Below are 25,456 nucleotides of genomic sequence, written 5' to 3'. Positions count from 1 at the left end.
AACTTAAAGAAATTGAAAGGAAAGAAAAACTCTCACAATCAACCAAATGAACCAATTTATCACAATGCACAATCTGTGACTTACAAATGAGACAGAAAATTTAAAGGTTATCTAGACAATAACACAATAAACTAGCTCTCAATCATGAATAAGAAAAATGAACTCCGAAAATATAAGGCATAAGTTGATAATTTTATTTAGTATTTTGTCATAAATCTACACATGAGCTACAAGAATGTATTCTACTAAAACCAACATGAGAATGATCAAGAACTAGTGAAGAAAGATAAAAAAAATTCACTTTATACTAAAACCTTCCAAAAAGTAGAGGAAAAATGACTCAAGATGAACTCCCATTGAAAATATCATTTTTGAAAACTGATCCTCGAGTAAAAATAAAAAGCCACCAAAATAGGCTCAAAATCATGAGAAAAACTCATGCAAACTTTCTCTCAAGCTTAAATCGGACCCCAAAATACCTGATGACTTCTCCTCATTTAATGTTGAGTCCACCTAGACGCTACCTTGCCAGCCACTGGATCGCCACTTCACCTTAGTACTTTAGACCAGACCCACCTCTTCCTGGGCTTGTCTTGGTTCTTCTTCTATGCTTTGCCATGTGGCACATCCTAATTTGTTCTAAGCCCACCTGGACGCTACGTCAACTGCCACCTCTCCAGTCACTATGTCACAGGGGATAACTATCGAGCATCTTCATCTCGCAGTATAGTGATGACTGTTGGCTCTTCTCGGAATTGTGTGACCCTTATCTCACCTGGGCACTCACCCTTTTCTGCATGTGCTTTATTGCCAAGTCATGGGGAATAACTGGCAAGCCTCTTTCCATCGTGGTATAGAGACAACCGTTGGATCTTTTGCATCACCATCTGATCTTCCTTGATCTACTCGACCTTTACCTTGGCTGATCTGCTCCCTTTTGCCGCATGTCACCATGTGTCAGCCATTGGATCACCCATGGATCCACTCATCCTGCCACCTAGACCTATCATGTGTCTTTGGTTCTGTTGGCTTGTTCGATATTATTCTTTCAGCCAAACTTTCTCCCTCGATGAGCTATTCACATGTCTCATCGATACAATAGTTTCATCGATACTTTTTATTTTATCTGCAGGACCAGTTCTGATTTATTCGATGGAAATGATGCTTTTGGTGAATCCTTTTAGAGATCCATCGCGGCCAAGGTTTGTTTGATAAGTCACTCTTTGGTTTGTCTGCACATCCAGCTGGCCACCATCTAGGCACCACCTGCCTGCCACATGGCACCCCCTATCTACCACCTTAGCACGACCTTACTAACCACCAGAATGAAGCTCTCCATAACTATCTACCTTAACTATTTGCATTAACTACTGGCCATAGTCCACCACTAGTGGTTTGTCTCCATGTCGCAAGGAATAACTGTCATGCACCTTTATGTTGCGGTATAGTGACCACTGTCAGATCATCTGTGATCACCATTCGATCTGCCTGACTTGCTCAACCTTTAATTTCTTCTCGCCAGCATGCCACAAAATTTGGATGCCTTGAGATATGTGGGGTCCACTGGGCCACGAGCCACTTCTTGCCAAAATCCCTTAAGCTTTGACACTATAGTTATATGTGTTCTTATATTTAAATATTAAAACTCTCCTCCCCACCACAAATGTGGGATAAATTCTTTCCCTTGAAAGTTCATTTCTTTTGTAAACCCAACTTGGCACCCAGGTAAAAAATGCCTTACACAAGCCGATTGCATTTTTTTTGAAGTTTCTTTTACCTTCCATCAGCCATGTAGGGGATTTGGTGATACACTTGCCAAATGAATTTACCTGAAGGTTTGATAAGCCACACCATTCTTGAAAGTGCAATAGAGCATGAATATCTCTGTGATCTATTTATCTTTGGAACACCCATCTCCATCAGCATGTTGGGCTCAACCCTCGTGGGAGCCACATTTTAACCCACATGTTGTATTTTACTTTTCCTGTATCAACACATGAAGCAAACAAGTTAAAAAAAATAGTGCATATCTGATTTCTTGTTGATGATTTGACCTGATATTTGCTCATTTGCTTGACACTTTTCAATATGAATGAAAGAAAGGCCTCATCAGGCCACCAAATTTAGCATGTGCAAAAATTTGGTAACAACATCTTTGGATTGGTGCCCTAAATCAGGAGTGGTGCTCCTTGGGTTGGTGCCCTAAATGTTGCAACTTGTGTTTTCATTGTGACGCTGGATTGGAGCAATAGACTCCACCAAGTTTTCTCACCGAGGTTTTTCCCATCTTGGGTTTTCCTCGTATATACCAGTGTCATGTGATGTGCCTTTGTGTGATTTGTTGGCATTATATAAATCGGTATGAAGACATAATGATATTGTATGTTGTCATTGATGTCAATATGGGACATAGTGTGAACCGGCACATGTGATAAGTGAAGAGAGAGGAATCGGCATATGTATGAACCGGTTTATATGCAAAAGTGAAGCGGCATATTTGTTCAAGGTGAACTGGCATGTAGTTATGGGAACCGACACATGGAAGCATTATATGACTACCAGTTGGTAGGTAGCTTCCAGTTCGGGGTTTCTGGTTGGAGTACCTCAAGTCTGTGTGACTCAATCAGTGATCTTTGTGTGATGAGTTAGCAGTATGATGAAGGACAGATCATGTTGACACGTAAGCTCTCTATGTGTGAAGGATCTTGCATGAAGATGACTATTCCTATCTACCTCGGGAATGTGCAAAGTCTGTCAAATGGTGATAATGCGTGATGGGTTATCAACCGCCATGAAAACGGTGGATAATGGTCGATGGAGAATGTCTTGAGATCGATTCAAGATTGTTGCATTTAATGCAGCATGATTCAATGGTCAGGATCGAATCATTTGAATTGCTTAACCTAACAGGTTTAGGGTTTAGGGTTTTTGCTACCAACCTATATGTTTCCTATAAGGTCGATGTTGGGTTTCTTTCTGAGGTTGTTGGCAAAAATTGTGAGTGTGTATCCAAGGAAAGTGATACGTGATTCTTGCCAGACCAAACGAGAGAAGAGATACCTACAAAGTGAATGTGCAGAAGGAAAAGAGGAGCCTAAATGGATCTGCATTAACATTAAGTGTTGTTAACAGATCATTGTAATACCTATTGATCTCTAACCACTTCAACAGTTGTAAAATCCCCTAACATGGTAGCCTTAACTAGCTTGATTCAAAATCCCTTAAATCAGGTGGTCTTAACTAGCTCGTTTCAAATCCCTTAACTAGGTAACTCGAGGCTAATGAGTTTTGAGAAGCTAGAGAAGCTTAGGAGATCCTTTCAGCTATTGAGTTCTTGAAATCCTCTAACAAGGTGACCCTACCAGGTTTAACCCTTAACTGGGTATCCCTTAACCGGGTGATCCTTAATAGGATCGATTCCTACCAAAATCTATTGTAATGTCCTTAACTAGACAAGGCTCCTAACAAAGTGGACTTCTAAAGAGTTCAAAAAGCAGCTTGTGGGTATTCATCCCCACCGTGGTTTTTCCCAGTTCAGTTTCCAAGTGAAAAATATGTGTGTCATGTGAAATGCTTTTGTCTTGTGATACTTTGTTTTACTTGTTAAGCACATGAAGGTTCTATGTTTTATGCCTGTCTATAAAACATATTGAACTCATTGTTGTGAAGATCTGATGGTCAAGTTTACTGGTTTATGCATGAGAATATAATGATACTATAGTATTGAGCTAAGAGGAAAGCTTATTGAGTGACCGGTTCATGACTGATTGAGCTATACTGGATGTTACCGGTTGCACTCTGCTTTACCGGTATCCCTGTTTGTCAGTCATTTGGAGCATTTGCTGTCAAACCAGTTTTTGACTATATTTGTGTTTGTACTAATTCACCCCCCCCCTCTCAGTACCAATTTGGTACTAGTGGTTCATCATTGACCTATCAATTGGTATCAGAGCACTCCAGGTCCTCTATGTTGTAAGCTTAACCACTTGAGGAAAAGATCCTAGTCAAATGATGAAGAGGGAATGTCCAAAGTTTAACAAGGAAAATTTTGGTATATGGAAAGACAGGATGAAGATATTCATCAAAAGCATGGGTGTTCAACACTGGAGTTATGTTGAAAATGTATATGTTGTTCCTACCGGTACTCTCACTGATGACCAAAAGAGAGAGATACAAGAAAATGGGCAAGTCATGGAAGCCCTCATTAGTAGTCTATTTGACATTAAATTTATTGATGTTCAGGACAAGGCAAATGCTAAAGAGGTTTGAAGACATGCGGATGGTTGAAGGAGAGACCATTTAGCAGTATGGAATAAGAATCAAAATAGTTGTTGGAGAAATAAAGAGTGTAGGTGGAAAAATAGAAGATTCCACTGTGGTAAGCAAAGTCCTGAGATCCCTGTTGCTGGTCTATGCAATAAGGGTTTCTGCTATTTAGGAGCTGAGATCAATAGACAAGTCTAAGGTGTCATTGGATTCCATCATAGACAAGTTGACAACCTATGAGCTGAATAGTTTTGATGGTAGTGTTCAAAAGACAGAATCAACTTTTAAAGCTTCTGCTATACCATCAAGAAAAGGAAAAGAGGCTAGCACTAGTGGGGAACCTAATCAGAATAGAGAAATGAAGGATTAAGAGTTTCTGATGGAATTTGAAGCTCTTCTTGCTAGGAGATTTCCAAAAGGGACTGGTAAATACAAAGGTAAGCTTCCTTTAAAATGTTTCTCTTGTAACCAGATAGGACATATTGCTATGAACTATCCTAATAGTGACAACAAGGATAAACCGGAAAGGTTCAAGGAATTCAAAGGAGGAAACCAGAGAAATTGTTTTGTGGCAATTGATGAAGGTGTCACAGATGAGGAATCAGAAGATGAAGAGATTGAAGACATTGTGTTTGTTGCTATAAAGGAAGATGTGGCATACAAGAAGGCTCTTGTCTCCCAGTTTGATGCTTCCAATGAGTGGATCATTGACAGTGGTTGTTCTCACCATATGACTGGTGACCAGAGCAAGTTTCCATCCTTAGAGGAGTATGATGGTGGTGTGGTTCATTTTGGTAATGATGCACCATGTATGGTCAAAGGCAGAGGGTCCATCTCTCTAAATGGAAAGAGCAATGCTGACAATGTGTATTGGGTGGAAGGTCTCAAACACAATCTATTGAGTGTTGCCTAGCTGAATGATAGTGGACTCACTGTGGAATTCAAAAATGGAGTGTGCAAAATCAAAGGAAAGAATGGTGAACTGATGGCCACCGGTAAATACAAAGGTAAGCTTCCTTTAAAATGTTTCTCTTGTAACTAGATAGGACATATTGCTATGAACTATCCTAATAGTGACAACAAGGATAAACCGGAAAGGTTCAAGGAATTCAAAGGAGGAAACTAGATAAATTGTTTTGTGGCAATTGATGAAGGTGTCACAGATGAGGAATCAGAAGATGAAGAGATTGAAGACATTGTGTTTGTTGCTATAAAGGAAGATGTGGCATACAAGAAGGCTCTTGTCTCCTAGTTTGATGATTCCAATGAGTGGATCATTGACAGTGGCTGTTCTCACCATATGACTGGTGACCAGAGCAAGTTTCCATCCTTAGAGGAGTATGATGGTGGTGTGGTTCATTTTGGTAATGATGCACCATGTATGGTCAAAGGCAGAGGGTCCATCTCTCTAAATGGAAAGAGCAATGCTGACAATGTGTATTGGGTGGAAGGTCTCAAACACAATCTATTGAGTGTTGCCTAGCTGAATGACAGTGGTCTCACTCTGCAATTCAAGAATGGAGTTTGCAGAATCAAAGGTAAAGATGGTAAATTGGTAGCCACTGGCATGCAGACTAAAGGTAACCTATTTCATCTGAATGCAAATATAAGTACATTTCTTATGGCTAAGCTTGATGATAGTTGGATATGGCATAGGAGATTCTACCATGTGAACTTTGATAACATTGTGAAGGCTAGTAAGATCAAGGCAGTTAGAGGGTTGCCGGTGCTGAGCAAACTAGATAATACCTTGTGTAGAGAATGTCAATTGGGGAAAATGTCTTCCTCAACCTTTACAGGTAAATCTTTCACTACTGACAACTTGCTTGATCTTGTGCATACTGATTTATGTGGTCCTATGAAAACTAGAAGTGTGCAGGGTGATAGGTACTTCATGATTCTCACTGATGACTGCTCAAGAGTGATGTGGGTCACATTCTTGAAAGACAAGTATGAAGCTTTTGGGAAATTCAAAGCTTTTAGAGCATTAGTGGAGAAGGAAAGCAGTAAAAGGATCAAATGTCTCAGAACTGATCAAGGAGGGGAATTCACTTCCAGTGAATTCAACAAGTATTGTGAAGAATTTGGCATCAAGAGACAACTGTCTGCCCCCTGGACTCCACAGTAGAATGGCCTAGTAGAGAGGAATAACCGGACTGTGGTTGAAGTAGCTAGAACCATGTTGATCCAAGGAAAGGTTGCTCACACCTTTTGGAGAGAAGTGGTGAGCACTACAGTCTACACTATGAACCGGGTACTCATCAAAAAGGGTAAGGATAAAACTCCTTATGAGTATTGGACTGGTAAGACACCTGTGGTTAACTACTTTAAGGTATTTGGTAGCAAATGTTACATCAAGAGGAGTGAACATCAAGGCAAATTTGAAGCTAAATGTGATGAAGGAATATTTCTAGGATATTCCACCAAGAGTAAAGCTTTCAAGTGCTACAACAATAGGACTCAGAGAATTATGGAAAGCATCAATGTAAGAGTTGATGAATCCTCTGAGAAGACTGAGGAAACCGGCAGTGATCAAGTTGTAAATGAACCGGTTGCAACCTTCTGGCAACCGGTTGTCAGTCAACCGAGTACCAGTAACAGTGTTCCTGAACCGGTGAATGTGTTAGGGTTTCAAGCAGATCCGAAGCAAATATGAACTAACAATTATATGCAGATTTAAATACAAAAGATAAAGAAATAAAATAGGACACAAATAACATAGAGATTTAACGTGGTTCACCCAGAATGGGTTACGTCCACCATACACAGTCGTCCAATCTTTCTTATTATCCAGCAAAAATAGTACATCAACCTTACAATGCTTTAAGTATCCCAGTCGCTTATAACATGCATTTTTAGGGCAACAAACAAAGTCATCCTTTTTAGGGTTTTATTACAATGTCGGTTTTCATCAACGAAAAACGGCAAAAATTTTTTTCTCGGGGGCTACCGCCCCAGAACCCCTGCCTAGGGCCCGGCCCGGCCCCAGACCCCGGCAAGGATACGTGCTGAGTGTATAGTACTTTGCTGATCAGTCACCACATTTCAACAATCTCCCACTTGGAGACTGATTAGGCTCCACACCGAACAATCTCCCACTTGGAGACTAATGCAACATCTGCTGGATAAAACACTAGGACTTGACTGGTATAAATTCCACAATTATCAATCAAGAAGACCAACAAAAACTGATGAAGAAATCAACTTCTCCTGTGGAACTGCCTTTGTGAACATATCGGCAAGATTCTCACTTGTGTGAATCTTCTCAAGCCATAACTGACCCTCCTCCAAAATAGTCCGGATGAAGTGGTACCTGAGCTGAATGTGCTTTGTCCTTGAATGAAAAGCAGAGTTCTTTACAAGATGAATGACACTCTGGCTATCAGTATACAATGGGCTATCCTCTTGTGTCTGACCTAATTCCTTCAGAAAACATTGCAACCAAATCATCTCCTTGCTGGCTTCTGTAGTAGCAACATATTCAGCTTCAGTGGTTGAAAGTGCAACAACCTTTTGCAGCCTAGAAATCCAACTGACTGCAGTGCCCCCTATAGTAAAAACATACCCTGTAGTACTCCTCTGTGAATCAATATCACCCGCCAAATCAGAGTCAACAAATCCACTCAGAGCAGCATTAGATCCTTTGAAACATAATGCCTTCGTAGTAGTTCCTTTCAAATACCGAAGAATCCATTTCACAGCATTCCAATGTTCCATACCCGGATTACTCATAAACTTGCTCACAACTCCCACTGCATGTGCAATATCTGGCCTTGTGCATACCATTGCATACATCAGACTGCCAACAGCTGATGAATATGAGATGTTAGACATTTTATTAACCTCTTCCTGTGCCTTTGGGCACATCTCCTTAGTCAATTTGAAATGACTAGCCAAAGGTGTACTAACTGCTTTTGCATCCTGCATGTTAAATCTTTTCAACACCTTCTTTATATACTCACTTTGGGACAAATTCAAGGTTCTATTTTTCCTGTCCCGTGTAATCCTCATATCGAGAATTTGCTTAGCTGCACCCAAATCCTTCATAGCAAATGACCTGGCTAATTTCTGTTTAAGATCATTTATATGTTGCATGTTAGACCCAGCAACAAGCATGTCATCAACATAAAGCAACAGGATAATATACCTGCCATTATCAAATCTCTTAAAATATACACAATGATTAGAATGACATCTATGATAACCATGTTCAGCCATGAAACTATCAAATTTTAAATACCATTGTCGGGGTGCTTGCTTTAGGCCATACAGACTTTTCTTCAACCTGCACACCAAGTTCTCCTTACCTTTGACCTCATATCCCTGTGGTTGCAACATGTAAATTTCCTCCTCCAAATCTCCATGGAGAAAAGATGTTTTGACATCTAATTGTTCAAGATGTAAATCATCTACAGCCACAAGACTAAGTACAGTTCTAATTGAAGTCATTTTTACAATTGGAGAAAATATTTCATCATAATCTATACCCTTTTTCTGTGCAAAACCTTTTACCACAAGTCTGGCCTTATATCTTTTCTGACCTCCTTCCTCCTCCTTTAGCCGATAAACCCATTTGTTAGGCAAGACTCTTTTTTCTACAGGTAAAGGGACTAAGTCCCAAGTCTTATTTTTCATCAAGGATGTCATGCCCAACTTTTGGGCACAAAAACGGAACAACAAAATTTTTTTTTTGACATCATGAACTCGCAACATATCCTACCATTATAATAACTTTATTAGAGATTTGTCTTATCTAGGGTGAAAATAAAATTGTTTACTAAGGTTGGGCTAATTAACCAACTCGAATGGGTGACTTTATTTGGCAAGGAATTAATCAATGTCACAGATTAGTTAGCTAGCTCAATTACCTTAACTAAGTTGTCGTAAACAGAAACAAGGGATAAATGGGTTATCTCAATGTATTAAATTATTTCTGACCGTAAAATGCTAATGTTATAAAATAATTGGTGCACGGATGACTTCATTATTAAATCCAACCGATAGGGGTTCAAATTACTATAATATCATTTGCCCACTAAAACCGACAATAAGCTAAAGCCAATTCTAATTTTCCCTAAACCCTTAATTTTGATGATTTAATTTCGATCCGTCCAAAAATCAGTCTCAAGGGCTTAAGGTTGATAAATTTACAAATTCCTCCTTTTAAATTTCCCATTTACATTATATCCTATTATCCATAATTAAATTGAGGAAAATCTATTGACTAATTAAATAAATTAATTTGATTTAGGGTATAGTTTATCCAACTATATTAATTCTTCATTTTTAAACCCCTGGAATTACCTATATTAAAATTTAAATTTTCTAAAGAATAAAAACATATGATAATTCAATTATAAAAATAACCCTATTTATTAGTTAAAACTAAACTCTAAAACTTCCAATTTAAATTTCCCAACTCTAATTTAACCGCCGCCCACTATGTATACACACAGTGGTGGGCGCCGCTCACTGTGCGTAGCACAGTGGTAGCCACGACCACTCCACTGTGTTACACACAGTGCGGTGCCCTTCGACACCGCCCACTGTGTGTAGCATAGTGGCTCGGCCGTGGCCGTCCACTGTGTTAACACACAGTGGCCCGCAGCTTGGTGCCCGAGATTTCCTTTTTTTTTTTTTAAATATTTTAATATTTCATTTTTTTTTTTGCGTTTTAAATTTTATATGATGTGTTTTTAAAATATCAAATATATATATATATATATATATATATATATATATATATATATATGGTGCACATAATCATATATGAATATGTAAATATATATATATTTGTATATATATATTTATATATACATATAAACACTGCTATGATCAGAACATAACTTATATGTATATATTTTTCTAAAGGTATCCACAGAGTATGTTTTCAGATGCAGGAAAATATATATATATATATATATATATATATATATATATATATATATATATATATATATATATATATATATATGGTTAGGATAAGGAAGTTTATTCTGAAATATTTTTAACACAGCAGCATGCAAAGCTTTATATATATATTTTTTTGTAATAGGGATACACATGGTCAGAATATGTCCTTTTTTTTCTTTGTTGCAGGAACAAACACATAAAGGAATTTATATATATATATATATATATATATATATATATATATATATATATATATATCTATATATATATATAAGTGTATATATATTTTCTATATATATATATACCTATATATTTACAGATATATTCAAATAAATGTTAAGGCAATAGGGCTGGAAACCCTTATATTGTTTTGAGATTCTAACATCTAAACATTCTGATCTTAGTCTTTTAACAATATTAAGAATAGGTCTTATTTTTCTTCTTTTTAACAGTCATACATCATGCTTTCTACAGCAATGTAAAAATGCTATATCCTTTTTTCAGCTGCGCCTAAACAGAGTTTACAACAATAAAATAGCTGTAATTAACTATGCAAGTAATTAATGAAACCTAATGCATCCCTTTCTTTTTTTCTCTTTAAATTGCAGTAAATAAACAAGTTAACAGACCCCCTTTTTTTTTTTTTAGACAAGATTTAGATGTAGTCTACAGCAACATAATAGGCATCAAATTTTTAAGTAAAGATTACATTGCTTACAGATTATTAATTTACAATGGCCCATATATAAAATGGGTGAATAAACTAACCAGTCTTTTCATTCCCAATCTTTATACAGAGGATAAAAGGAAACACCCTAAAGCTCTTTATTTAAATATACATTTTTTTTCTTTTGCTACAAATCATAAAATTACATTTTCTTTTTTTTGCTTTTCTGCATTTAAATAGAAATCTAAATCTGAATAGAAATCTGCAACCAAACAATCTGAAACTCCTAGTCTCTTTTTCCCAGCAACCTACATATAAAATTTTTAGGGCTGTGACCATGGGATGCTCACCTCCCAGCCTAGGCTTACCAGAAGCCACCCCCGAGATTGGAGAATCAAGACCTAAACGGGGTTACAACCAAGCAATACAACAGGAAAAGGGGAAAAGAAATCAACACAATAGAGACACCCCTCCCAAGCTGAAACTCCATCACAAAATGTGATGCCTTACTAGGGTGGAAGTGGACCAAGTACCCTAGGGGAGAAATCTGCTAAATAAAACTTACAGCCAACTCATGGCACCCATGAATGCATAACCAGAATTCATCCTTAATCCCTACACCCTTATGACCCCCAAAAAGGCAACCATGCCATATTTGCACCCCTTATTACCCTCAAGTAGAAATAACACAAAATAAAGGCAGCAAGGGTCTCATGGACAGACCCTTGAGATCACTCTCAAAAAGAGAGCCTCTCACCCTAAGGGCTGTCAAACTCCTTCCACCCCCAAGACCATCTTTTCTCCCAAGGAAAGGAGGGTCTTGAACATTCCCCAAACACAACATTACATAAAACAACAATAAACAAGAAACACATAAATTTTACAGTTACAACACAACAAAGAGTTACAGCAATTTCCATTCAAACATTCTATTACATTTTTACATTTACATAAGAGGGGAAAAGATAACACCAACCTTGACCTGCCAAGGGAAATCTAAGGGAAAGCTTGATGAAGAGCTGCCCAATCCTCTAATTCTTTTCTGCAATTCCTTAGCCCCCAAATCTGCTATCCTAAAAACTGATTTTCTTCCAAAAATTTTCAAATAATCTCCAAGGATGGAGAGTGGGTGATTAGCTCACTAAGCTTCCATTCTTAGCCTAAGAAGGCCTCTCTCACTCCTTCCAACCTCTTGGATAGAGTGAGGGATCCCCCATTGGATTGGTCTTCCCTAGGTCTTACACACTCCCTAACCTATGTGTCTAGAGAAGGGAAATGGAATGGGGAAGAGGGATTACTCCCTTCAAGAAGGTTCTCCTACCAAGGAGGGCACTCCTATAGATGGAATTCGTCCATCTTGGGAAAACCACTTTTTTGGGTGGTTAAACAAGTCCTAAGGGAAAGACACATAGCCAATTTTGGCCTTCACCCATAGATACCCCATGAGGCCTAAGAAAAAAGCTCTAAAATTGACTCTAGGAGTTGATTTGACCCTCAGAAAGTCCACCTGAAGTTAACCTATGGGTCAACTTTGAGTTGACCCTCCTTGTGGCTCACTAACCTAGATTTCTTGGTTCCTTCAAGGATAATTAGGAGATATAAAAATTAACAAAAAATAAAATTCTCCAAAAAGGTGACATGACAAATTGCCAACACAACATACTACATAGGTGTCAAGTGACACTACAAAATAATTCCACATCACAATACACACGTGGCAATTGTCCCTTAAACAATTTAAACAATTCAATAAATACAATTTACACTCATGCAACATTTTACATTTACGAATAAAATACAAATACATACGGGGTGTTGTCTCTCCAAATAGACAACCCCTGGTTTTTACTAACGCATATAGGCCTAGGCTCGATTCTCCATAATATTTCCATGGTCACATGGATAATCTCCTGCACAACTCAATTTAAACATTAGTACTTCCCAATAGCCTCATATAATATAAAATACATAATCAGAATACAATACATCCATTCTGCAAAGACTCGTCATTATAAAATACGATTGTCACAAATCAAAGCAATTCATCATAATCCTCAAAATTTGATCCACCTACAAGATATGCAAACGTATTTCTAACATTATAACAAATCCTGAAATTCAGATAATAACATACATCATCACAATATTACCCTAATCTAGAATCATATAATATTCTATAATCCACAAGGCATAGAAATGAAGCATCCATATATATCAATGTTACCAAAATCGTGGGACCATGTAAAGTTCTCTATCCATATTGTGTCAAAACTAGCATCCAAAATAGTTCCAAAATGAAAATAGCTGAAGAGATAGGATGGGTTGGGGTAGGGCCTCACACCCTCCCCCTCTAGGCATGAACGTCCTCTTGGAGTTCATCAAAAAGATGAGGGTACTGTGATCTCATACGTGTTGCATCCTCCCATGAAGTTGTAACCTCATCATAGCAATCCCATTGGACCCTAACTTGGTCCAACTCTCGACCTCGAAGGGCCAACGTCCGGTGAGCCAAAATGCGAATGGGCTCCAAAGCTAGCTGCCCGTCCGACTCCACCTGCAAGGCATCGCAATCTAAAATATGAGACTCATCATAGATATATTTTCTCAAAACTGACACATGAAACACATCGTGGATGCGTGATAGGCTAGGTGGCAAAGCTAGGCGATAAGCAACTGGTCCTATCCTCTCAAGGATCTGAAAAGGTCTGACAAAGCGAGGTGCGAGCTTAGAACCCTTTCCATAGCGGATTGGACTCTTATGCGGTCGCACTCTCAGAAAAACTCTGTCCCCAACCATGTAACTCCGGTCTATCCTCTTTGTAGCTGCATATTTCTTCTGCCTATCCTGTGCCTCTCTAAGGCGCTGTCTAATCAAAATTACTTGCTGCTCCATATCACGGACCATCTCAGGGCCTATGGCCACTCTATCCTCAATACGGTCCCAACTCAAAGGTGTCCTGCATGGTCTGCCGTACAAAGCCTGAAAAGGTGGCATCCCCAAAGAAGTGTGATGCCCATTATTATAGGCAAATTCTACTAAATGCAGGTACTCCTCCCATCGGGTCTGATGATCCATGACGTACATGTGGAGCATATCCTCTAATACCTGGTTAACCCGCTCTGTCTATCCATCTGTCTCTGGATGGTAGGCTGTGTTGAAGTTGAGCTTGGTGCCCAATGCTGCCTGTAATGCCTTCCAAAAGGAAGAAGTAAAGAGAGAATCCCTATCAGAAATAATCTTGCGTGGAACACCATGAAGCCTGACAATGTCTCGCAAGAACACTTGTGCCACTGCTGGAGCTGTGAAGGTAGTCCGGACTAGTGAGAAGTGGGCTACTTTGGTCAATTTGTCAACTATCACCAAGATAGCATCATGGCGACGAGATGACATAGGAAGACCAATGATGAAGTCCATGGATATAGTATCCCACTTTCACTCTGGTATAGCATGGGACTGGAGTAACCCACCTGGATGGCAGTGCTCCGCCTTGACTCTCTGACATTCAAGGCATCGGGCTACTACCTCGGCGATAAGCTGCCGCATTCCTGGCCGATGATATAACTACCTCAAGTTAGCATGCACCTTCTTAACCCCGGGATGCGCTGCATAAGGAGCTCTATGAGCCTCCATGATAATGAAATCTCGCAAACCCCCAGGAGAGGGTACATAAATGTGCCCTCTATGGCATAATAAACCATCGAACTCTAAAGAGTAGTTCACAAACTTCCCTTCCAGGGCGTCCTGAGTTTGGATCCTCTGACAAACCTCTAGATACCAACCATCCTCCGGCAATCGCTGCAAAATATGGTTTCTCAAATCTGTGCTCATGGATATGGTGTAAACCTCATGTCGTCTCCTACTAAGGGCATCTGTGACCACATTCTCCTTTCCCTTGATGTAGTGAACATCGAATCATACTCACAAAGGAACTCCATCCATCTCCTCTGATGTGCATTAAGGTTAGGCTGGGTGAAGATGTACTGCAAACTCTGATGGTCTGAATGAAGCTCGAAGTGATGACCTAAAAGGAAGTGTCTCCACCTCACAAGTGCATGTACAACCGCTGCAAGCTCTAGGTCATGCGTAGGGTAGTTAAGCTCGTGAGTCTTAAGTTTCCTAGACTCATATGCTATAACCCTACCCTCCTACATAAGAATGGCTCCCAATCCATCTAAGGAAGTATCTGTGCATACCATGAAGTCGGTCGTGGGGTCTGGCACAATAAGAATAGGTGCAATAGTAAGTGCCCTTTTTAGATCCTGAAAAGCCTTCTCACACTTCTCTGACCACTCAAATTTCTTCCCTTTTCGCTAGAGGGATGTGATGGGGTGTGCAACTCTGGAAAATCCCTCAACAAAGCATCTGTAGTATCCTGCTAAACCCATGAAGCTCCTGACCTCTGTCACACTGGTAGGGGCCGGCCAATCCATGATGGCTCTAATCTTTGATGGGTCAACTGAGATCCCATCACCGGATATAACATGCCCTAGGTACTTGACCTCTGATCTAAAGAAAGCACACTTCGACAAACTGTCGAACAACTGGTTGTCCCTCAAACACTGCAAAACCTACCTCAAATGCTCCTCATGCTCCTGCTCATTTTAGGAATAGATCAATATGTCATCGAGGAACACTATCACAAATGGGTCGAGGAAGGTGCGGAATACCCCATTCCTGAGACTCATGAATACAGCTGGAGCATTCGTAAGACCGAATGGGACCACAGTGAACTCGTAGTGGCCATATCTGGTGCGAAACGCGGTCTTGTGGATATCACTTTCCATAATCCTCAACTGATGATATCCTGACTTCAGGTCTATTTTGGAAAACACTTTAGCACCCTGAAGCTGATCAAACAAGTCATCGATCCTCAGCAAGGGATATCGGTTCTTGATGGTTACTTTATTCAGTTGCCTATAGTCCATGCACAACCGAAGGGATCCATCCTTCTTCTTCACGAAGATGACTGGTGCTCCCCAAGGGGAGATGCTAGGATGAATGTGACCCTTCTCTAAGAGTTCCTCTAGTTGCATCTTGAGCTCATTAAGCTCATGAGTGGTCATCCTATAAGGTGCTCTCGAAACTAGCTTGGCTCCTGGTACCAAATCTATGTGGAAGTCAATCTCTCTGCTAGGCGGCATACCAGGTAGCTTTGCTGAAAACACATCTACAAATGCCTCAAGGATGGGATGATCATCTATGGAAGGCTCCCTCTCATTTTCTTCCTCTCTGTCACTGATCATGATAGCAAACAACTGGCATCCCTTCCGCATGCTCCACTTAAGCTGCATAGTGGATATCATGCGAAGAGACACGGGTCTCTGAATCCCAGTGATTACTATGGGAGCACCATGATCATCCTCACACTCGACCTTTTTCAAGCGACAATCCATCTTGGCTCTGTGGGCGTAAAGCCAATCCATGCCAAGTACGATGCCATAAGATCCGAGTGGCGTAACTCTAAGGTCTACTAAGGTGGTGGTATTGCCAATCTAGAGCGGACATCTCCTAACCTCTGAATCAATTGACACTCTAGCCCCTGAAGCTAACTCCACTTCCCAGCTGACACTTTGCCTTACTGCCACTAGCCCGCAACGCTCCACAACCAATGGAGATATAAAGGAGTCAGTCGCTCCTGAGTCAAATAATATAGAAATACTGCTACCTCTGATCTTACCTGTAGCCTCGATGACTGTGGCCTAGTGCTCTACCTGGCAGTTGTCAACCGCTGCGAAGACTCTATGGGACTTGCCCATATCCCCAACTGTAGGCTCTGATGTTGCCATTCTCTGATTTCCTGTCATCTGACCCTGTGGACACTCTCTCACCATGTGCCCCATGGCTCCACACGTGAAGCAAGCACTACGTGCCTGGAACTGTGCGCCCTATGGCCTGGAAAAAGGATGCCCACCTGTCTGGCTAGAACCACTGTACCCACCCCTGGAGGGCTGCTGAGCCCGTGTTGGGGGTGTGTATGTACCCTGTGCTCTCTGGTCACGCCTAGGACCCTGTGACTACCACTACTTGGGCCTAGAGCCCTGCTGTCCCTGAGGGGACCTCTGTCTCTGACTCTGCTATGACTGCTGCGGAGGAGGGGGTTTATGGGACCCCGAAACATTTCTGTGGTTGCCTTTCCAATGGGGTTTCTAAAACCCGAAAGACTGGGGGACCGGGTTTCGGTTCTGAAACCGATCCCTCGTGTCTTGTGGCCTAATCTGAATCTCCTCAGCTATAAGGGCCTTCTCTATGGCAACTCGAAGGCTTCCGGGAGTGGCCATCCTCACTGGCCCTGCTATCCCAGCATTAAGTCCCCTGACAAATCGGTTGACAAGCAACTTCTCATCCTTCAGGTAATCTACATAAGGTAGGAGCTCAATAAACTTACTCTCGTACTGGGTCACTGAGAGACCCTTCTGCTGAAGGTCGTGGAACTCATCGATCCAACGCTACTTGAAGTGCTCTAACAGGTACCTCTCTCTGAACCTCTCTGTGAAGATTTCCCATGTGATGGTATCTGCAGTGAGTCCACACTTGAATTCCTCCTGCTTCCACCATGTGGAGGCTGTCGATCTCAGAAGGTGGACTGCAACTCGTGCCTTCAGATTGCTTTCATAAGATCACAATGTGAAGCACCGATCTAGGCTCAAAAGCCATGCCTCAGCCTCTACTCTATCAGTAGTCCCTCCAAAAGATGGTGGCTGGAGGCGCAAAACCTCTCTAATCAAGTCTCCTGGTTCCTGATGTGCTCTCACAAAGTACACAGGTGCCGCTACTGGAGGTGGTCCGGGCAGGTGAACGGACTTCGACTCATGCTCTACCTCGCCATCTATGGGATTAGAAGGTGGACTCCTACTTCATTCCCTCTCTACTGACCTATGACTCCCTGAGTTTTGATTGTCTGCATGACGGTCCACTGCTGGAAGCCTATCCTACACGATCCTGATCAAGTTCTGAAGAGCTAGCAAGATGTCTCGGTTAGGGTCAACCGGCGGTTCGGGAGGTGCTTCCGGGTTCCCTTCTGGAACCGGTTCCTCCCTAGCAACATCCTCGCATGCCTTACTTGTGCGCTTAGGACCCCTTCCGCGCTTGCGAGCTTGTCGCGTAGTCAGAGGCATCCTAATGAGAAAATAAATAAATAAAATAAATAAATAATTAAATAAATTTATTTTCACATGTTTATATATTTTTTTGAGAAAATATTTGGTTAATTTAGATAATTTAAGCAAAACGTAATGGAGAAAGGTTCCTAGTGTTGGAAACCTTGCTCTGATACCAAAATGTCATGCCCAATTTTTGGGCACAAAAACGGAACAACAAATTTTTTTTTTTGACATCATGAACTCGCAACATATCCTACCATTATAATAACTTTATTAGAGATTTGTCTTATCTAGGGTGAAAATAGAATTGTTTACTAAGGTTGGGTTAATTAACCAACTTGAAAGGGTGACTTTATTTGGCAGGGAATTAATCAGTGTCACAGATTAGTTAGCTAGCTCAATTACCTTAACTAAGTTGTCGTAAATAGAAACGAGGGATAAATGGGTTATCTCAATGTATTAAATCATTTCCGACCATAAAATGCTAATGTTATAAAATAATTGGTGCATGCATGAATTCATTATTAAATCCAACCGATAGGGGTTCAAATTACTATAATATCATTTGCCCACTAAAACCGACAATAAGCTAAAGCCAATTCTAATTTTCCCTAAACCCTTAATTTTGATGATTTAATTTCGATCCGTCCAAAAATCGGTCTCAAGGGCTTAAGGTTGATAAATTTACAAATTCCTCCTTTTGAATTTCCCATTTACATTATATCCTATTATCCACAATTAAATTGAGGAAAATCTATTGACTAATTAAATAAATTAATTTAATTTAGGGTATAGTTTATCCAACTATATTAATTCTTCATTTTTAAACCCCTGGAATTAGCTATATTAAAATTTAAATTTTCTAAAGAATAAAAACATATGATAATTCATTTATAAAAATAACCCTATTTATTAGTTAAAACTAAACTCTAAAACTTCCAATTTAAATTTCCCAACTCTAATTTAAAATTTTTTTAAATAAAGAATTCCCATTTTCCTAAAATGCTAACCCTAATTATAAATTAAAATCAAATTTTAAAACTCCAATCTAAATTATATATATATATATATAAAAAATTCTTAAAATGCTAACCCTAACCCGAAATTGGGTCAGGGTTGCATTTCTATATATTCCTACTTTGTTTTATTTTCTTTTTATTTTATACCCTAACCCGGGTTTATTATATTACTATTTTTTTTTTTGTATGTGTTTAGTGTGTGATTGCAGGTACGGCGGATTAGGGCAGAGCGGCCGTGGCATAGCGGAGGGTTTTTCAAAGAGGGGGGAGTAGAGAAAGTGCGCGGGGGTCTCCGGGCGCCGCTGTGCGTACACACAGTGGCGGCAGCGCCGCCCGCTGTGCGTACACACAGTGGCGGCAGCGCCGCCCACTGTGTGCACGCACAGTGGCGGATGACATAACCGCCGCCCACTGTGTATACACACAGTGGTGGGCGCCGCTCACTGTGCATAGCACAGTGGTAGCCGCGACCGCTCCACTGTGTTACACACAGTGCGGTGCCCTTCGGCACCGCCCACTGTGTGTAGCACAGTGGCTCGGCCGTGGCCATCCACTGTGTTAACACACAGTGGCTCGCGGCTCGGTGCCCGAGATTTCCTATTTTTTTTTTTTAAATATTTAAATATTTCATTTTTTTTTTGCGTTTTAAATTTTATATGATATGTTTTTAAAATATCAAATATATATATATATATGGTGCACATAATCATATATGAATATGTAAATATATATATATTTATATATACATATAAACACTGCTATGATCAGAACATAACTTATATGTATATATTTTTCTAAAGGTATCCACAGAGTATGTTTTCAGATGCAGGAATATATATATATATATATATATATATATATATATATATATATATATATATATATATATATATAGGGTTAGGATAAGGAAGTTTATTCTGAAATATTTTTAACACAATAGCATGCAAAGCTTTATATATGTTTTTTTTTGTAACAGGGATACACAAGATCAGAATATGTCCTTTTTTTTTTTTGTTGCAAGAACAAACACATAAAGGAATTTATATATATATATCTATATATATATAAGTGTATATATATTTTCAATATATATATATATACCTATATATTTACAGATATATTCAAATAAATGTTAAGGCAATAGGGCTGGAAACCCTTATATTGTTTTGAGATTCTAACATCTAAACATTCTGATCTTAGTCTTTTAACAGTATTAAGAATAGGTCTTATTTTTCTTCTTTTTAACAGTCATACATCATGCTTTCTACAACAATATAAAAATGCTAGATCCTTTTTTCAGCTGTGCCTAAACAGAGTTTACAACAATAAAATAGCTGTAATTAACTATGCAAGTAATTACTGAAACCTAATGCATCCCTTTCTTTTTTTTTCTTTAAATTGCAGTAAATAAACAAGTTAACAGACCCCCTTTTTTTTTTTTTAGACAAGATTTAGATGTAGTCTACAGCAACATAATAGGCATCAAATTTTTAAGTAAAGATTACATTGCTTACAGATTATTAATTTACAATGGCCCATATATAAAATGGGTGAATAAACTAACCAGTCTTTTCATTCCCAATCTTTATACAGAGGATAAAAGGAAACACCCTAAAGCTCTTTATTTACATATACATTTTTTTTCTTTTGCTACAAATCATAAAATTACATTTTCTTTTTTTTGCTTTTCTGCATTTAAATAGAAATCTAAATCTGAATAGAAATCTGCAACCAAACAATCTGCAACTCCTAGTCTCTTTTTCCCAGCAACCTGCATATAAAATTTTTAGGGCTGTGACCATGGGATGCTCACCTCCTAGCCTAGGCATACCAGAAGCCACCCCCGAGCTTGGAGAATCAAGACCTAGACGGGGTTACAACCAAGCAATACAACAGGAAAAGGGAAAAAGAAATCAACACAACAGAGACACCCCTCCCAAGCTGAAACTCCAGCACAAAATGTGATGCCTTACTAGGGTGGAAGTGGACCAAGTACCTTAGGGGAGAAATCTGCTAAATAAAACTTACAGCCAACTCATGACACCCATGAATGCATAACCAGAATTCATCCTTAATCCCTACACCCTTATGACCCCCAAAAAGGCAACCATGCCATATTTGCACCCCTTATGACCCCCAAGTAGAAATAACACGAAAGAAAGGCAGCAAGGGTCCCATGGACAGACCCTTGAGATCACTCTAAAAAAGAGAGCCTCTCACCCTAAGGGCTGTCAAACTCCTTCTACCCCCAAGACCATCTTTCCTCCCAAGGAAAGGAGGGTCTTGAACATTCCCCAAACACAACATTACATAAAACAACAATAAACAAGAAACACATAAATTTTACAGTTACAACACAACAAAGAGTTACAACAATTTCCATTCAAACATTCTATTACGTTTTTACATTTACATAAGAGGGGAAAAGATAACACCAACCTTGACCTGCCAAGGGAAATCTAAGGGAAAGCTTGATGAAGAGCTGCCCAATCCTCTAATTCTTTTCTGCAATTCCTTAGCCCCCAAATTTGCTATCCTAAAAACTGATTTTCTTCCAAAATTTTTCAAATAATCTCCAAGGATGGAGAGTGGGTGATTAACTCACTAAGCTTCCATTCTTAGCCTAAGAAGGCCTCTCTCACTCCTTCCAACCTCTTGGATAGAGTGAGGGATCCCCCATTGGATTGGTCTTCCCGAGGTCTTACACACTCCCTAACCTATGTGTCTAGAGAAGGGAAATGGAATGGGGAAGAGGGATTACTCCCTTCAAGAAGGTTCTCCTACCAAGGAGGGCACTCCTATAGATGGAATTCGTCCATCTTGGGAAAACCACTTTTTTGGGTGGTTAAACAAGTCCTAAGGGAAAGACACATGGCCAATTTTGGCCTTCACCCATAGGTACCCCATGAGGCCTAATAAAAAAGCTCTAAAATTGACTCTAGGAGTTGATTTGACCCTCAGAAAGTCCACCTGAAGTTAACCTACGGGTCAACTCTGAGTTGACCCTCCTTGTGGCTCACTAACCTAGATTTCTTGGTTCTTTCAAGGATAATTAGGAGATATAACAATTAACAAAAAATAAAATTCTCCAAAAAGGTGACATGACAAATTGCCAACACAACATACTACATAGGTGTCAAGTGACACTACAAAATAATTCCACATCACAATACACATGTGGCAATTGTCCCTTAAACAATTTAAACAATTCAATAAATACAATTTACACTCATGCAACATTTTACATTTACGAATAAAATACAAATACATACGGGGTGTTGTCTCTCCAAATAGGCAACCCCTGGTTTTTACTAACGCACATAGGCCTAGGCTCGATTCTCCATAATATTTCCATGGTCACATGGATAATCTCCTGCACAACTCAATTTAAACATTAGTACTTCCCAATAGCCTCATATAATATAAAATACATAATCAGAATATAATACATCCATTCTGCAAAGACTCGTCATTATAAAATACGATTGTCACAAATCAAAGCAATTCATCATAATCCTCAAAATTTGATCCACCTACAAGATATGCAAACGTATTTCTAACATTATAACAAATCCTGAAATTCAGATAATAACATACATCATCACAATATTACCCTAATCTAGAATCATATAATATTCTATAATCCACAAGGCATAGAAATGAAGCATCCATATATATCAATGTTACCAAAATCGTGGGACCATGTAAAGTTCTCTATCCATAGTGTGTCAAAACTAGTATCCAAAATACTTCCAAAATGAAAATAGCTGAAGAGATAGGATGGGTCGGGGTAGGGCCTCACAAAGGAGTCCATCTCCTCTCTCATGCCTAGCTGCTACTATTGTTTGGCATCCACCTGCATTGCTTCTTCATATTCTTCTGGTTCACCAGAATCCATTAATAAAATAGAATACAAAGAAGGAGAAAATCTTTTAGGGGGTCTACTTGTCCTCGTAGAACGTCTAAAACTTGTAGGAGTTTGTGGGACAATCTGTTGTTGCTGAGCATCAAGTACCCGTGGCATTTCATTTTCAGGAATCTCATCCAACACCACATATTCTTGTTTGTCTTATTCATGCTTCTTTTCCTACATCTGTTCTTTATACATAACCTTCTCATTAAATATAACATCTCTACTTCTAATTATTTTCTTATTTTCAAAATCCCATAACCAATAGCCATATTCATCTATCCCATATCCAATGAAGGTACATTTCTGAGATTTAGCATCAAGCTTGGTTCTATTTTCTTTATCAACATGGATAAAAGCTTCGCAACCAAAAGTTTTTAGAAAAGAATAATTTACCTTTTTATCAGTCCATGCCTCCTCTGGAATACCACCATCCAAAGGGGTTGAAGGTCCTCTATTTATCAAATAGACAGCAGTATGTACAGCATCTGCCCAAAAATGTAAGGGTAATCCAACATGCAATCTCATGCTCCTCACACGTTCCATGATGGTCCTATTCATTCTCTCTGACACACCATTTTCCTGTGGAGTTCCTGGAACTGTTTTCTACTTTCGAATCCCATTTAAGGAATAGTAATCTTCAAATGCTTTGCTGCAATACTTGCCTCCATTATCCGATCTGAGACACTTCAACTTTTTTCTTGTCTCATTCTCAACCAAAGCTTTCCATTTCTTAAAAGTTTCAAAAACATCTGATTTTTGTTTTAGGAAATATACCCATGTTTTTCTGGTTGAGTCATCAATAAAAATAACATAATAACAAGAGCCACCAAGAGATGATACCTGAGCCGGTCCCCATACATCTGAATGTACAAGCTCTAACTTCTCACTCTTCTTCTCTTTCCCAACCTTGAGAAATCTGACTCTTTTCTGTTTACCATAAACACAGTTTTCACAGAACTCTAAATCAATCTTCTTTAGTCCTGGCAATAGATTTTTGGAGTGAAGGATTTTCATCTTTTTCTCACTCATGTGCCCAAGCCTATGGTGCCACATTATCGAATCTGTTCTTGCAACATTTATTGTTGTTGTCCTTGCAGTAACTTTATCTGTAGCAGCTAAGGTAGAGTAAGTGTTACCAGTACACAGATATAATGTGCCTACCTTCTCACCTTTAGCTACTACTAATGATCCTTTAGTGACCTTCCACATACTCTCTGAGAAGGTAACTATGCAACCTTCACTACCTAGTTGCCCTACAGAAATTAAATTTCTTCTTAAATTAGGAACATGTCTTACCTCCTGCAGAAACCAGTCATTACCATTCTGCAACTTGATCTTTATCTTTCCTTTTCCAACAATTTGACAAGGCTCATCATCACCCAAATATACCTGTCCAAAATCACCTTGAACATAATCTAGAAAATATTTTCTATGGGGTGTAGCATGAAATGAAGCCCCAGAATCTATTACCCAAGAATCATTAACATTATCCAAACATAAGATTAAAGCATCTTGTAAAGTATTACTTGCAATATTAGCTTCCTTACTGTCATTTTCATTTTTGTCTCCTTCTTTGTTTTTCCGAGACCAACAGTCTTTCTTTAGATGACCAGGCTTTCCGCAATACCAGCAATCTTTCTTTCCTCTAGATTAAGAGCATCCTTTCTTTGACTTCCCTCGTGACTTCTCATTCTCAGGGCCTTTTCCTCTTTTCTTTGATCTTCCTCTGTTCTCCACACTCAAAACACTACCCGATGATGTTGGAGTCTCACCTATGCTTTTCCTTTGCATTTCCTCGCTTAGGATAACACCAACAATATCATCAAATACCAAAGTATTTTTACCAGAGACAGAGTTACTTATAGCCATAACCAAGCTATTCCAGCTTTCTGGAAAAGAACATAAAATCAAGAGAGCCCTAACCTCTTCTGCAAAGGTAATTTTTACCGAAGACAATTGACTGGTAATTGTATTAAATTCATTTAAGTGCTCCGCTATAGATCCTCCCTCCCTCATTTTCAAATTAAACTAACGCTTCATAAGAAATACCTTATTCGAAGGCAAGGGTTTTTCATACAGCTTAGCCAATGTTGCCATCAAATCTACAGTCATTTTTGCTTCTGTTATTGAATGCTACAGACGACGCAAGGCACAATCGAATGGATCCCAGTGCCTTTCTATCTAAAATGTCCCACTCTTCATCTGATATTGTGGTCGGTTTCTTTGCCTTTCCTTCCAATGGCCGCCACAAATCCTTTTGATACAGGTAATCCTCCATCTGCATTTTCCATAACTGATAATTCTGGCCGTTAAACTTTTCGACCTTGAATTTGGAATCCTCCATTGCTCCCACTCAAATCTGAAAGTCCTGCCAATTTACAGAAAACCTCGCTCTGATACCAATTGTTAGGGTTTCAAGCAGATCCGAAGCAAATATGAACTAACAATTATATGCAGATTTAAATACATTAGATAAAGGAATAAAATAGGACACAGATAACACAGAGATTTAACGTGGTTCACCCAGAATGGGTTACGTCCACCATACATAGCCGTCCAATCTTTCTTATTATCCAG

Source organism: Cryptomeria japonica, chromosome 10 (assembly GCF_030272615.1).
Source record: "Cryptomeria japonica chromosome 10, Sugi_1.0, whole genome shotgun sequence".
NCBI lineage: Eukaryota > Viridiplantae > Streptophyta > Pinopsida > Cupressales > Cupressaceae > Cryptomeria > Cryptomeria japonica.
This window is presented reverse-complemented; position numbering follows the sequence as displayed.